Genomic DNA, 15,149 nt, shown 5'->3' with positions numbered 1-15,149 from the left:
AGAGAACTCAGTGCTCCCTCTGCTTCTATGAGCCAAGAGCATCGGATCCAGGCAGAACCATGGGGAGAAGATACCAGCCATGCAATACATTTGGAGCAAGGACCATGTCTGCCAAGGACCATGAGAAGAGCCAGCCACTCTCTGCAACACCATTCCCACCCTTCAGTCCCACAGGGAATACCCAAGTAATTTCATGCTATGCTGAGTCAGCTTGATTCTCTTGCTGAAGCAGGAAACCACACCCCAGATGGTGGGTTTGGAGAGCTGGTGGCTGGTGGGGATACCCAGGGATTATGGCTTTACAGGTGCAATGTAGCTGTGGGGGTGAGAGTTGACTTGTAACCAGTATGGAGGTACAGGGGCTCTACACTGATGGCTCTGGAGTTTGGAGCTTTCCTGAGAGCTGCACTGAACTTGAGAGGGCAGTAGATGCCTATGCCAACCTTCTCCTAAGTAAGGTTGTTTTTATATAGCATCTATCCCTGTGATAACTAAACGAGGGAACACAAAAAGTGTGTGTTTTTCTCGTCATTCCACCTGGGCAGAGGAGTGACCCTGTGTGTTAGGGATGGGGTCTGTTCTGGGACCAGTCCTATTCAACATATTCATAAGTGATCTGGAAAAAGGGATAAGCAGTGATGTGGCAAAATTTGCAGATGATTACAAAATTACTCAAGATAGTTAAGTCCCAGGCAGACTGCGAAGAGCTACAAAAGGATCTCTCAAAACTGCGTGACTGGACAACAAAATGGCAGATGAAATTTAATGTTGATAAATACAAAGTAATGCACATTGGAAAGCATAATACCAACTCTACATATAAAATGATAGGGTCTAAATTAGCTTTTACCACTCAAGTCACCCAGTTTTGAGAGATCCTTTTGTAGCTCTTCGCAGTCTGCCTGGGTCTTAACTATCTTTAGTAATTTTGCCATGCGTCTGACAAAGTGGGTACTCACCCATGAAAGTTTATGCTCCAATACATCTGTTAGTCTATAAGGTGCCACAGGATTCTTTGTTGCTTTTCACTCAAGAAAGAGATCTTGGAGTCATTGTGGATAGTTCCCTGAAAACATCCATTCAATGTGCAGCGGCAGTCAAAAAAAGCAAACAGAATGCTGGGAATAAATAAGAAAGGGATAGGTAATAGGACATAAAATATCATGTTGCCTCTATATAAATCCATGGTACGCCCACTTCTTGAATACTGTGTGCAGATGTGGTTGCCCCATCTCAAAAAAGATATATTGGAATTGGAAAAGGTTCAGAAGAGGGCAACAAAAATGATTAGGGGTATGGAATGGCTTCCGTACGAGGAGAAATTAATAAGACTGAGACTTTTCAGCTTGGAAAAGAGATGGCCAAGGGGAGATATGATTGAGGTCTATAAAATCATGACTGGTGTAGAGAAGGTAGAGAAGGAAGTGTTGTTTACTACTGCTCACAATACAAGAACTAGGGATCACTAAATGAAAGTAATAGGCAGGAGGTTTAAAACGAATAAAAGGAAGTATTTCTTCACACAACACACAGTCAATGTGTGGAACTCCTTGCCAGAGGATGTTGTGAAGGCCAAGACCATAACAGGGATTCAAAAAAGAACTAGACAAGTTCATAGAGGATAGGTCCATCAATGGCTATTAGCAAGGATGGGCAGGAATGGTGTCCCTAGCTTCTCTTTGCCAGAAGCTGGGAATGAGTGACAGGGGATGGATCACTTGATGATTACCTGTTCTGTTCATTCCCTCTGGGGCACCCTCTTCATCACTGGCCACTGTCTGAAGACAGGATACTGGGCTAGATGGACCTTTGGTCTGACCCAGTAGGGCCATTCTTATGTTCTTATGGCTTTATTCAGAGATTATAAAGCCAAAACAAAAAACAACAACAAAAAAAACAACCCTCCTGTGAGCCTCTAGCCTGACCTCCTGAATAATACAGGCCAGAAAAATTCCCTGAATTCATTAATGAATTCCCGTTTGAACGACAGCAGATCTTTTAGAAAAATCTGCAATCCTGATTTAAAAATTGCCTGTGATGGAGATCCACCACAAACCACAGTAAATTGTTCCAATGGTTAATTACCTTCACTGCTAAAAATATGCTCCTTATGTTTAGTGTGTGTTTGTCTAGCTTCAGCTTCCAGCCATTGGATGTTATAACTTTGTATGCTAGACTGAAGAGCCCTCTATTATCATATTTCTGTTCCCCATGCAGTTACTTAAAGACTGTGATCAAGTCACCCCTTAACCTTTTCTTTGTTAAGCTAAACGGATAGACTCAAGGAGCTCAGTCACTATAAGGCATGTTTTCCAGTCCTTTAATCCTGAACCCTCTCCAGTTTATCAACGTCCTTCCTGAACTGTGGACACCAGCATAGGACACAATACTCCAGGAGTGGTCACATCAGTGCCAAATACAAAGATAATACAACCTTTCTACTCTCCTATTCAATATTCCCAGGTTTACGCATCCCAGGATCTCATTAGCCCTTTTGGCCACAATGTTGCACTGGGAGCTCATGTTCGGCTGATTATCCTCCATAACCCACAAGTCCTTCCCAGAGTCATAGCTTCCCAGGGTAGAGTCCCCCATTCTGTAAATATGGCCTACATCCTTTGTTCCTAGATGTATGACTTTACAGTAGACTGTATTAAAATTCATATTGATTGCTCGAGCCCAGTTTACCAAGCAATCCAGATCACTGGGTATCAGTTGAAGGAGTGTGTTTCATTCAGTGACCTGAACTCTCTCAGGGTTTGGCTCAGTCTGATCTTTTGTGGCAAGGAGTTCCATAGCCATGTACCATCACTAAGAATGTTCTGGTTCCCAGTTTGTTTGATCTGTGTTTTGAAGTGAATGTCTTGCTTAACTTGAAGCATGTGCTTAGGTCCCACTGAGCTCCAACTTCTGCAAAATTTCAATTTGGAAATGTTGAAATGTTTCATTTCGAGTCAGTTTGGCATCTACCTGAGCTGCTGCCGTGCCTTGTGGGAGTTGTAGTTCTGGTGCCTCCTGCCACCACTCTCCTCAAACAGATAGGCTCCCCGGCTGCACTACATTGCCCATAATGCACTATGGCAGCTCAGCCAGAGGGCAGACTGTGATTTTCTTGAAGCAAAATAAAAACATTTCAGCAAATTCAACGTTTTCTCATGTTTCAGAAACAACATTTTCTGCTGAAGAAATGTTTTGCTGGAAAATTCCTGAGCAGTTCTACTCTTTAGGCCAGGGAGTTTTCCCAGATTAGGCCTGTAGTTTGCATTTAGCTACGTAAGGTTATTTTGTTAGCCAGCCAAGCAAAAAACTGCTGGCTAGAACTTTAGAGAATGATTCTTGCCTGTAAAATTCTCTGCAAAATGAGGCAGCATTTCCAGAGCTATTAGTAGCTAGCTTGTACAAATATGTTTGCTTGGCTCACCAGAATAGGAGCTAGTAAACTGCTTTGTGGTTTCATTTTGGACACCTAATCAGCGATGAATTTATTTCGGAAATGCCTTCTTAAATTCATCCTGCAACTCTGTAAATCTAACCTTTCCTTCCATTCCTTAAAATGCTGCTGTCTCCTTTCTAACAGTATCCAAAGTACAAGTATCTGGCTTTAACTTTGAAGCAAATATCTTAAATGGATCTGATTCTGACTCTCACAATTGTAACTTCACTGACTTGGCTAGAATTACTGCAAATTTTCATTTTGAAAGATTATCCCTGCAAACTAAACACAGATCAATGCCTCTCCCCCCAAAAGTTTTGTTTCCCCCGCCCCAAAAAAGATGCCTCTGGTGTACCTGAGATCAGGATTCTGGTCTTTTAGTTTAGTACCTTCTAGTGGTGGAAAATGATCTGGCTCCTACAAGACAGAAATGGAGCCCTTTGGTTGAACCTCTCCTGTTTGATATGCCTTAGTAATATTGCACTTGCAAACAATTACATTTATTTTTATTTTTTTCTTCCCAAGTGAAGTTAGTGCTGTTGAGAAGTGCTGGTTTGGCAGCCCTGGAAGCTGAAGTGTTCTATTTGTTTACAGAGCCCTGGTAGGAGCAGCTATTTCCTAGCAGGACAAGGTGGAGCCCATTTGCTGACATAAAAGGGGGTGGGTGTTTCGTGATCTCTTTTTAGTCCTCTTGTGCATTCTGGTGCGTTGTACAGGTACGAGACACAACCCCACCGCCCGTAGGTTACATACCCATCCTTCTCCTTGCCACAGCAACCTGGGGTGGCGTGTGTATCCCCACACAGGCTTTGAAGGGGTTAATGTGGGCCTCAGAGGCCAATTAACACATACTTGGCTGCACCTGTGTGAAGAGAAAGCCAGGCCTACTTGATAATGTAGCCTAGCTTGAGAGGGACTGGATGGTGATTATAAAGCCAGGGAATCTGAAGCAGAAAGGGAGCTGCAGGGAGAGTCTATAGTCACTTTTTGGGGGAGAGAAAAGGTAGGAAGTGGTCCAGAGAGGCAGTGAGAAGTCTGAGGGAGTAGACCTTAGTTGCCAGATACAGGGTCTCTGGGCTGGAATCAGAGTAGAGGAAGGGCCTGGGTTCCCTGACAAGCCACCAAGGAAGGTGGAGTGAAACCCCCTTGAGGAAGGGGTATAAGGACACTGCTTTTGTAAATGGAAATCATGCCTCACCAATCTATTAGAATTCTTTGAGGGGGGGTGTGTGTCAACAAACGTGGGCAAGGATGATCCAGTGGATAGAGTGTATTTGGACTTTCAGAAAGCCTTTGACAAGTTCCCAGACTAAAGGCTCTTAAGCAAAGTAAGCAGTCATGGAATCAGAGAGAAGGTCCTCTCATGGATTAGTAGCTGGTTAAGACAGGAAACAAAGGGTAGGAATAAATGGTCAGTTTTCACAATGGAGAGAAGTAAATAGCAGGGTCTCCCAGGGATCTGTACTGGAACCAGTGCTGTTCAACATATTCAAAAATGATCAGGAAAAAGGTTAAACAGTGAGGTGACAAAGTTTGCAGATGATACAAAACTACCGGTATTCAAGATAGTTAAGTACAAAGCAGACTGTGAAGAGTTAGCGAGATCTCACAAACGTGGGTGACTGGGCAGCAAAATGGCAGATGCAATTTAATGTTGATAAATTCAAAGTAATGCACATTGGAAAACATAATCCCAACTAAACCTACAAAATGATGAGGTCTAAATTAGTTGTTACCACTCAAGAAAGATCTTGGACGTATGATGGCTAGTTCTCTGAAAACATCTGCTCAATGTACAGAGGCAGCCAAAAATGCTAACTGGATGTTAGGAACCATAAGGAAAGGGATAGTTAATAAGAAAATATCATAATGCCAGTATATAAAGCCATGAATACTGCATGCAGTTGTGGTCATGCCATCTCCAAAAAAGATATATTACAAATGGGAAAATGACAGAGAAAGGAAACAAAAATGATTACCGGTATGGAACAACTTCCATATCAGGAGAGATTAAAAAGTCTGGGACTGCTTAGAAAAGCTTAGAAAAGAGACAACTAAAGGGTGATGTGATAGAGATATATAAAATCATGAATGGTGTGGATAGGAAGTGTTATTTACCCCTTCGCATAACACAAGAACCAGGGATCACCCAGTGAAATTAATAGGCAGTAGTTTAAAACACGACGAAGTACTTCACACAATGCACACTCAACGTCTGGAATTCATTGGCAGGAGATGTTGTGAAGGCCAGAATTATAACTGGGCTAAAAAAAAAATTAGATAAGTTGATGGCAGATAGGTCCATCAGTGGCTATTAGCCAAGATGGTCAGGGACGCAACCCCATGCTCCAGGTCTCCCTACAACTGATAAGAGGAAATGTTTTTAACATAGGCCCTAATTAGCCCGTGGAATTCTTTGCTACAGGAGATCAATGATGCCAAGATCTCAGCAGGATTAAAAAATGGTATTTGCACAGGGAATAAGACTATCAAATTATGATGATGAATCAAAGAGTTTTGCAAGGAATGTAAACCCTCATACTTCAAGGGATAAGTCACCCTCTAGCTCATGGGAGTTGGGAAGAAACATTCCCTGGGGGCAGGTTGTCCCACAATTGCCTGCTGCAGGGTTTCTTGCACCTTCCTACAAAGCAGCTGGAACTGGATACTTCCGGAGACCAGATACTAATCAGATAGGACTGATCTGGACTGGCAATTCCTGTGATCCAAGTGCAGAGATAACTAACCAGTGTTCTATGTATAATGGGTTCTAAAGTAACTCTTTGCACCAAACGTTGAGGTCGCACTGCTTCCCTCAGAGTAAAAAATGCCCCGCTGAGCTGCTGATGAGCTTGTAGGGAGGATGCTAGTAGTCTCCATTCCCTCCATCCCTGGAGGAGAGATTTGTTCTGTGAATTTCTTTACTGAAAAGCTTTTGTTAAATTGCACTGATTGGCTGTGAATATTCACAGCCAATGTACCTAATGTACATCTGGAGGGAAGCATGAACCGCGTAGCGCTGTTAATTGCAATTTAATGTGTTAATTCTCACACTGTTTTCTCATTGGTAGTAAAAGACTCCCAATTAGTTACGATTTCGCTTGATTCAGGAGTGAAGTTATCAACAGTTAAAAAGATGCAGACCTGTGAAATGCTGAGTTTGAATACTGCATCCCTTATAAATATTTTATCTCATCTGCAAGATTCCAAGAGTCTCTGAGGCGTTACTTTGGCAATTCCACCTTTTTTCGTTTAACAAGTTAAAATCCTGACTTAATGTTCAACTCTACTGTTTAGCTTAATTTATACGTTTCAGGATTAAGCATTGTACTATATAACTAGAAATCATGCAGTGGAACACAGTGGGGAAAAACAGTGGAATAATTCACTCTTTAAGCAAAGATCTCATCTGCACTGGTGCGCAATGGGGTCACCAGAAATATCGTTTAATAGAAAATGCTGATACAGATTCCCTGCTCAGAATTTAAAAAGTCTGAGTTATAAACTAGAGCTGTGCAAATAGCCATTTTTTCGCTTCAGTGGCCAAACTGGCAAATCATGTTAAAAAGTTGATTTGGGGAGATTCAGAACAATTTTTTTTTGAAATTTTCAGTGACCCAAAACAGTTTTTTTTAAAACAGATTTAGGTCAAATGTTTGAGTTGAAAAGAAAGTTTTTGTTTTTTACTTTTTAAAAGAAGTGTAATAAAATCAAAATAAAATTGGAAACAATGTCATTTTGCACCAGTCTTTTCAAATATATACATGTAAAATCAACTGAAACAATTCCATTAATTCAACACAAATTTGCAAAATATTTTGGTCAACCTGAATCTGCATTTTTTTTTAGCAAAAAAAAGTTTATCTGAAAAGTTTCACCCAGCCCTATAACAACCAGTTTTACAGACCAGGTTATTAGGTACTAGCACAGTTTGTAAAATGGCCACATGCTCAGGCCTTGTTTATGCTATCATTTTCAGGGTAATCTTCTCACCATTGCATCGTGCAGCTCCACAGATTGTAGGTAGATGGGGCATGACCATGTTATTTAGATCTACCCTGCGGAGAGTTAGATGAGATGTTGGTGAAAATGTTTGTGCCCTATTTGCACTAGGATGGATGGAGCTGCACCACTAGTAGTGCAATGGTGGCAGATCTCCCAGAAAAGACTACTGTAGACACAGTCTTTTTTGCTACCAGGGTCTAGAAGTATACATGGCACCATTCACCATTGTCCTGCCCCTTGTGTAGACATTGTCACTGTTGCAAAGTGGATATAAAACACCACTATTCTGATTTGATAGTGTTTAATATCCATTTTGCACTGGTGACAATGACTACACGAGGGGCAGGGCAATCGTTAATTGTGCCCATGTGATCTTCACTGCAGAGTTAACTCAGGTGATCAGCATTTGGGTGTGAACTATCACACTGCAAAACCCTACTTGAGTTACTGAGTCTTCACTGGTGCTGCACTCGCCTGTGTGTGTTGCTAGGAATTCTGGGAGCATATCCAATGGTTCTTTGTGTTACAGTAATCTGAGATGCTCTATGATTCCCAGTGAATTATGGGAGAACTTTTCTGTCCTTCTTGGCAAACGGAGGGTGGGGGGAATTGTGGGAATGAATTGGAGGACGATCAGCACTTGAGTGATTTAGCCTGCCCCCTCACTTCAAAGTGGCTGAGTTAATAGCCCAAGTGAAAGCCTCAATCAGGCCTTAGCCTACAGGCCCAGATGAGCCAGCTAACCCAGGTTAAAAGTGCCACTAAACTCCAGTGACAAGGTTTTGTGTGTGGACAAAATGGGAGCGAGGTTAGGGGCTACACCCTGGTAAGAGCCCAAGTTAACGCTGCAGTGAAGACATACCCATAGTGGTCTCTGCAATTCTTTCCTTGCATTTCTGGGGCTTGAGTCTTCTCCAATTTATGACAGTTTTACACCAATGTAACTTTACTGACCTCACCAGTATGACTCCTGACTTACACCTGTGTAAGCAAAAGATTTTATATTATGCTGCTTTTGATCATGAGCTAAATGATCCCTTAGAATTCTGTCAGATTTATAGAAGGTGAAACTTTGAGATGAAGATCAACATCATTCTGAGCAAACAGAAGGCAAAAATGGTGGTTTGAGACCCCCGTGTTTCCTGAGATCTTGCAAATGGAGGGGAAAAAAATCCTCTTTCTTAATTTTATGTTATGTTTCCCGCATACATCCTCTTCCTCCTTTGCAATATGGGACCAGTCAGTGCGGGATGACTTACAAATAGCTTTATCCAACAAAAGGAAAAAGTACAATGAAGGAGGGGAAATCTTGGCCCCATTGATGATGGTACAACTCCCATTGACTTCAGCAGGGGCAGGATTTCACCCTAGAATTGCAAATAGTGCAGTCTGCACTTCCCTCAACCATAAACCACAAATAATGCTTGGAGAGTTATTACCTTCATGTGCAGAGTTGTGCTTAGAGCATGTCCTCTGAGATCTTTCCATGGGGATCCATATAAAATACCTCTCCTGAAAGCTACCCGGTATGCAAACAAAGGAACTCCATCCAGTGCCTGTAACAAAAAGCCTTCACATACGCATACAAGCCCAGACTTCTTATTGCCAGCCTGTGTAAGACATCAGTGCGATTAAACAGGATTGAGATGCTTTTACCACATGGGACGCTGAGAATGCTACTTGGTAAGCGTCTTTCTCAGAATTCTGCGCCAACAAAAAATGTCCTCTTTGTTATGGAGGGAATGAAAATTGTTGTTGTTCCCTTCTCCTTGGATTTATGTTAACACTGGGTTTAACTAGGCTGGATCCCTTACTTGATTGTAGCAAACGGTAGTCAGTGGCTTGTCGGTTGAGATCGCCTGGATTTGTTTTAAGGTTGAGTCAACTCTCCCTGACCCAAGGCTGAACTAAATCACGTTCCCCGAAGATTCTGCCACAGGAGGTCAGATTCGAAGACAGAATGACACATATAATGAGCTCCTGGGTTCAGTTTAGTTACAACGGAGTCCCTGTTGAATTGAGCAAGGCAGCAGAGCTGTTCCTTTGTTTTTGTAGCAGGGCCCTCACTTGGGGAAGCTCAAGGACAGGTTCCTATACAACCCTGTGACTTCTCCCCATACAATGGAATTATCAGTCGGATTCCTTGTATTTGCTGTCCAGATGCCTTCTTGCATGGATATTTATGTAGAACATATTAGGCTGAGGTCTAGTGTGACGGCTTTGTGGGATCTATGTAAGAGCTTAAAGAAACTAACAGACTTTTTATTTGTGTGCTCTTTTTAAAAGAGAAGGAAAAGCGAGGAACCCCTGTGAAGCTGCCCATCTCACACAATGTCATTATGGAATGACGTTGCATTGAAAGGTATCAATACTGCTTCAGAGATTCAGGACACAGACACCACAAAATTTTGGCTTCATGAATTTATCCTGGAGGACAAAGCTTCTAAAAAGAAGCCCGCCTTCTCCTTGGTGTAAAAAGACTGGGTGTGTTTTTTATTAAGTGCAAAAAAAAAAAAGTTACAAAACTATTAAAAGCTGCCCAGTTAACATGGCAAAGACAGGAAATTGGAATGCAAAGGTTTCTGCAGCAACAATTGACTTGGTCTTGTTGCACATAACCCAGATTCTTTGCTGGTGTAAACTGTCATTGCTTTGGAGTTCTGAGAATTTACATAGCTGAGAATCTGTCCCATGTAAGGTTTTTTTTCTATTGCTATTTTTCTTGTTAAATGTGCAGCTAAATATATGTAAGTTAAGCATATGCCATCAACACGCAGTGGGAATGACTTAATATTTCTCTGTTAACCTTAATGTTTGCATCTGTTGCTTTTGTTATGTTGGCTGTGCTTGATGAACAGATTTTTTTACAGTTAATCTCTTATTTAACAAAATATACCTGCACTTAATAAATGGTCCTGATTAGATGTTGAATTTCACCCCTGACTGGGCTAAAGGGGCGAGTATTTACTATGAGGACTGAACTGGCAACCGAGAAGATAAAAATGAAAGGTCCCAGTCTGACCTGCATGTGTGCGACTTTATTCGTGCAACTAATTTCATTAAAATTAACAGGACTATGAGTGCGCATACATTTGTGCATGCACATCCTGATTGTGGGATTGGGGCCTTCATTTAAAAAAACCCGTATACTTATGGTTTAGAAAGTATTGCAGAAACCCTAAAATTATCCACAGCTCTTTCATGCCCTCAGTTCTCTCTAGTTCGTTATATTAGCCTAGGCCTTCTGAGTAAGTTAAACTCCTAATTGACTGATCGGATTAACAGGACACCATCAACTTGAAATCTAGTCAGGATATGTCTTTCCTGCAGAGTTTAATTTGAGTGTAGAGAAGTTGAGTGAGTTAGCCTAGCTCAAGTCAGAGCAGCCACACCGCAGAATGATACTGGAAGAGTTGTCTTAGCAGTTGAGGAGTTGTGCTGACTGAAGCTGTAGCCTACACCCCCTGAGGGGCCAGCCAACTCGAGTGAAAAGCCAGCTCGAGTTAAGGGTTTTTGTGTGTGGATGGGACTCGAGTTGGGGCAACACCCATGTTATAACTTGAGCTGTGAAGACCAGCCCTCAGTTTCAAAGATAAAAGCACTTGTCTTTGAGGCCTCGCCACCAATTCTAATGGTTTTACAATTAAACGTACCTATCTTTGTAAATGTTTTTCTGTCCCCTTTTGCTTACATGAAAGACTCATGCAAACAAAATAAGTCCTGCAAGGAGTCCCCATGGGAGGGGATGATTTGAGTTTATATAATCCAATGTATTTTCTCCCCTCAAATGTAGTTGTGCTGAAGCACTGAAGTCAATGGGAGCTTGAGGAAACAGATCACAACAATGCTGGGTTTGAGTACTAGGTAGAAAAAGCATGATTTTTTTTTTACATTATGGGACATATTGTTAGGGTAGGAGGCACCAAGTGGTGCTGTTCCCTAGACATACAATTTCCATATTTTGTGCAGGGACTGTTCAGTCTCTGAAGAAATGCTGCATCATTGTCAGTTTGCTTTGTAATTCAGATTCCTTGTGTGTGGGGGGAGGGAGAGCTGTGGCAAACAACAAGAAAGCTGTTCTCTGCTTTAATTTCTCCAAATGGAGTCAATGCTTAGTGCAGAGTTGCTCCTTGAGAATTGGGCATTGGTTTTTGAGCTGAGATTTGAGAAGGGGTTTGCCTGTGAGCTATTTGTGACCACCTCTGTTCCAGGACTGGTATATATGGTATAAATAAACCAGATACACTAAAAAAAAAAAAAAACCCCGACTTTATGTCACTGATTTCTCCTCCACCAGGAAGCTGACCTGCAGGGCTGTAATATCTGCTACCACTTTGCAGCAGGGTGACAATATTTCCCCTCCCAAACCTCGTCCCTGGCTCTTTCAAAGAGCTTGATTCTTCAAGGTGCTGAGCACTCTCATGGGCCCAGCCAAGGATGTAGGCATGTGCCAAGTGTCTTGCTGGATTGGGAAGAGAGTGCCCAGCATCTTGCAGGATTGAGCCCAGAAACAAGAACATAGAACATAGATTTTCCTCGTTGTGCAAAATAACTCACATTGCAGCTGAAACAAAGCATGGCAAAGGAGAATTCTTCAGAGTATGATGATTAAGGCTATTTTGTCACGGATATTTTTAGTAAAAGTCACGGACAGGTCACTGGCAAAAAAGAAAAATTCACCGAAGCCGTGACCTGTCCGTGACTTTTACTAAAAATATCCCTGACAAAATGGGAATCTGCGGGTCCCCACTCTGCTTGAAGTGGGGCAGCTGTGCAGGGGCTAGGAGTTGCCCACAGTAGCTTGGAACTCCGGGTACCCCACAGTTCTCTGCCCCTGTGGTGGAGGGGGACCCTGCAGCTCCCGACCACCGCAGACTGAAGTCACAGAGGCTGCTGAAAGTCATGGATTCTGTGACTTCCGTGACTAAATCATAGCCTTAATTATGATCAAATAAAACTGGTGAGGAAATAACTGAAACAGTTTTGTAACCTTACCCATGTGCAGCATTTTTTATCAAACTAGAGCAAATAGCGTCATGATTAGCCATGAAAAATTAGTTTGTGTTAGAGTTTACTTAATGTTGTCAGTAAGTCACATACAGAACATTATGAACCTGATTCTCAGCTTCTGTAAATGGACTAGCTCCATTGACGTCAGCGGAGATGTGTGAGAATCAGGCCCTATTTCTAAAAGCACTTAATTATAATGTTGTCATTTTTCCCTGCCCAGGGTATATTTGCTTTCCTTCCTAGAGGACTGCTTAAATATCCTACTTTAAAACAACATCTTTTTTCTCCACGGAGAACAATCTGATATGCCACTGTTGAATTAATACCTCCATGAAAGAGGAGTATGTTCTCTCATGATGTCTCCCCTTTCTGCATGATTTATGATTTCATGCATTTTAATTTCATGCAGGCATCTCTTTTTTAGTTATTTACCACCTTACATCACTTTCCCCCCACTTTCTACTCAATTTAAACTTCCTTTTCCAAGTGCCCTTTTTTAACACTTGTTGCTAATGAAAAGTTACAACCCAGCTTTCTATAGGCAGGGTTCTGTCAATATCTACTATACTATTGATGCAAATGTACCAGATTGCTAATTCCATTGTTCCCACAGAGACAATTCTGCATGGGGTGGGGGGGATTTAAAATAGTGTTTATATCAAAATCAATATATCTGAAGATTTCATTGCTACTTGCAGTAATTGCTGAAGGCAGAATTTCTTGCTCAGAATCCAATTTTATCTTCCATGTGGTCACACACTTGTACCTTTTCAAACAAATTACAATAATTTCTATGACAGTAGGTTATGAAGCCACAAATAACATATACAGGTGCCACCTTTATTTAGTAGAGGAAGGGTAAAATGGAAATGGACTGTGAAGGAGAGAGCCATCTTCAATAATTATTAGCTACATGGGAAATATTCTTAATTACAGGGATATAGATTTTTCTTTAAAGCTCTCTTTGCACCGAAAGCAGTATGTCAATTTCTCTGCCTTCCCCCCTCTTTCTTGGCCTATTGCAGCAAGTTGAATGAATGCTTCACCTGGTTTGGGGCTTTCTGAAAACTTGCTAAAAATGACATAGTTGCAATTCTTTATGTGATTGATAGAAGGTGTCCTGTGAGGTCGCTGGATCCAGATATTAACCTCTCTAGTGTGTTTAAGCTGCAGCTGCTAATGTAATAATACCTAACTCTTATACATCTCTTTTTTTATCTGTAGATCTCAGAGCTTTCCAAAGGAGGTCGGTATCATTGTCCCCAAATTGCAGATGAGGAAACAGAGGCACAGAGCGGTGAAGTGACTTGCACAAGGACACCCATCAGGCCAGTAGCAGAACTGGGGATAGAATCCAAGTCTCTAGTCGTGGGGAGGAAGCATTGCCAAGTTATCAGGAAAGAACTGAAAAGTGCAGCCAAAAACTGGACTGCATCATTGATTTTGACAGACACATGTAATATACTCCATGGTATAATTAAATTCACATTGTTCCCTTTTCCCCATTAACCCTAAAAGGGCAAATGCTGAATACAGGGGGACGAGTTAATGCCTGTACAGGAGGTTCAAACCTCACTGTTGAGACACATTTTTTCACAAGTGTCACAGTATTTTTTTCCTGAAATCTCTAGCTCTTGTAGTCCTGGGATTACATGAGCATTTAGGCTTTCATTAAAAAAAAAAAAGTTTCTGTGTTTATTGCTGAGAACAGCTTGAAATGTGACCCCAAGGGCCCCAGATCTAGAATTCAAATGAAAGCCCCTCTCCAATTGAGCGTTTGGTGGAACCTGACTAATGACATGTAATGTTTGGGTTTGGCCATACTACCGTCCAGCGGTTCAAGCGCAGGTCTTGCCATTAGGGGGTATGGCTCCTGTTCCCAGTTCTGCTACAGAGAGGGAGTCAATGCCTGCATTTCCCACTTAAGTAACACTCACTTTCCCTGTTTCAAAGTAATCAGGCCCTTTTTTGGTGACCTTTGGCGTTTTACTTTAGCCGCTCTGTGCCTCAGTTTCTCCATCTATAAAACAGGACTAATACCTTCCGCACAGAGAGATGTGTGTCTTAAATGTTAATTTTCTGTCAAAGATCCTTTAGCACCTTTCTTGGGAGGGCTGCAGGGAAGCACACAGTATTACTACAAATAGCTACTTAGCTCTAGCACATTATAACAAACAAGTGTTCTTCTTTAAAGTTGCTCATGGGTAAAAAGAACCCACCACAACCGTAGAGAAACATTTTATTTAGGGTGTGAGCTCTCTGGGGCCAGGACCGGATGTTTGTTACATGTTAGGTCCTGTTGGGGCCTCCTAGCTGCTACTGACATTCAAATAATAATATTTAGAAATCATTTTGCTCATCTCTGAGGTAAATGTCAAGCATCGAGTTATGCCAGGAGGCGAGGTCCGTGTGTTGGGAGCAGGTGAACCCGTGGGGCCCATATGTCTGCGTGCTCAGTGCTCTCAGTTGGGGCCAGACTCTCAAAAAGAGCTCAGCTCCCACTGAAGAACCTAACTAAGAGGTAGGTTTGGAAACGACCTCAGCACTCAGTAGCTCCAGTTGTGACGCCTATGGGCAGATTTTCACTCGTGCATCCAGAGTGCTCAGCTCTTTTGAAAAATTGGCTCCGACTGCAGGGGAAAGAGTTCTGGTCCAAAACCCACTGGAGTGTTCTAGGGCCTGGTCCCATTGACTTCAGGGG

This window comes from Trachemys scripta, chromosome 11 (genome assembly GCF_013100865.1).
Source record: "Trachemys scripta elegans isolate TJP31775 chromosome 11, CAS_Tse_1.0, whole genome shotgun sequence".
In the NCBI taxonomy this organism is placed as follows: Eukaryota; Metazoa; Chordata; order Testudines; family Emydidae; genus Trachemys; species Trachemys scripta.
The sequence above is the reverse complement of the archived record's forward strand: the minus strand, read 5'-3'. Positions refer to the sequence as shown.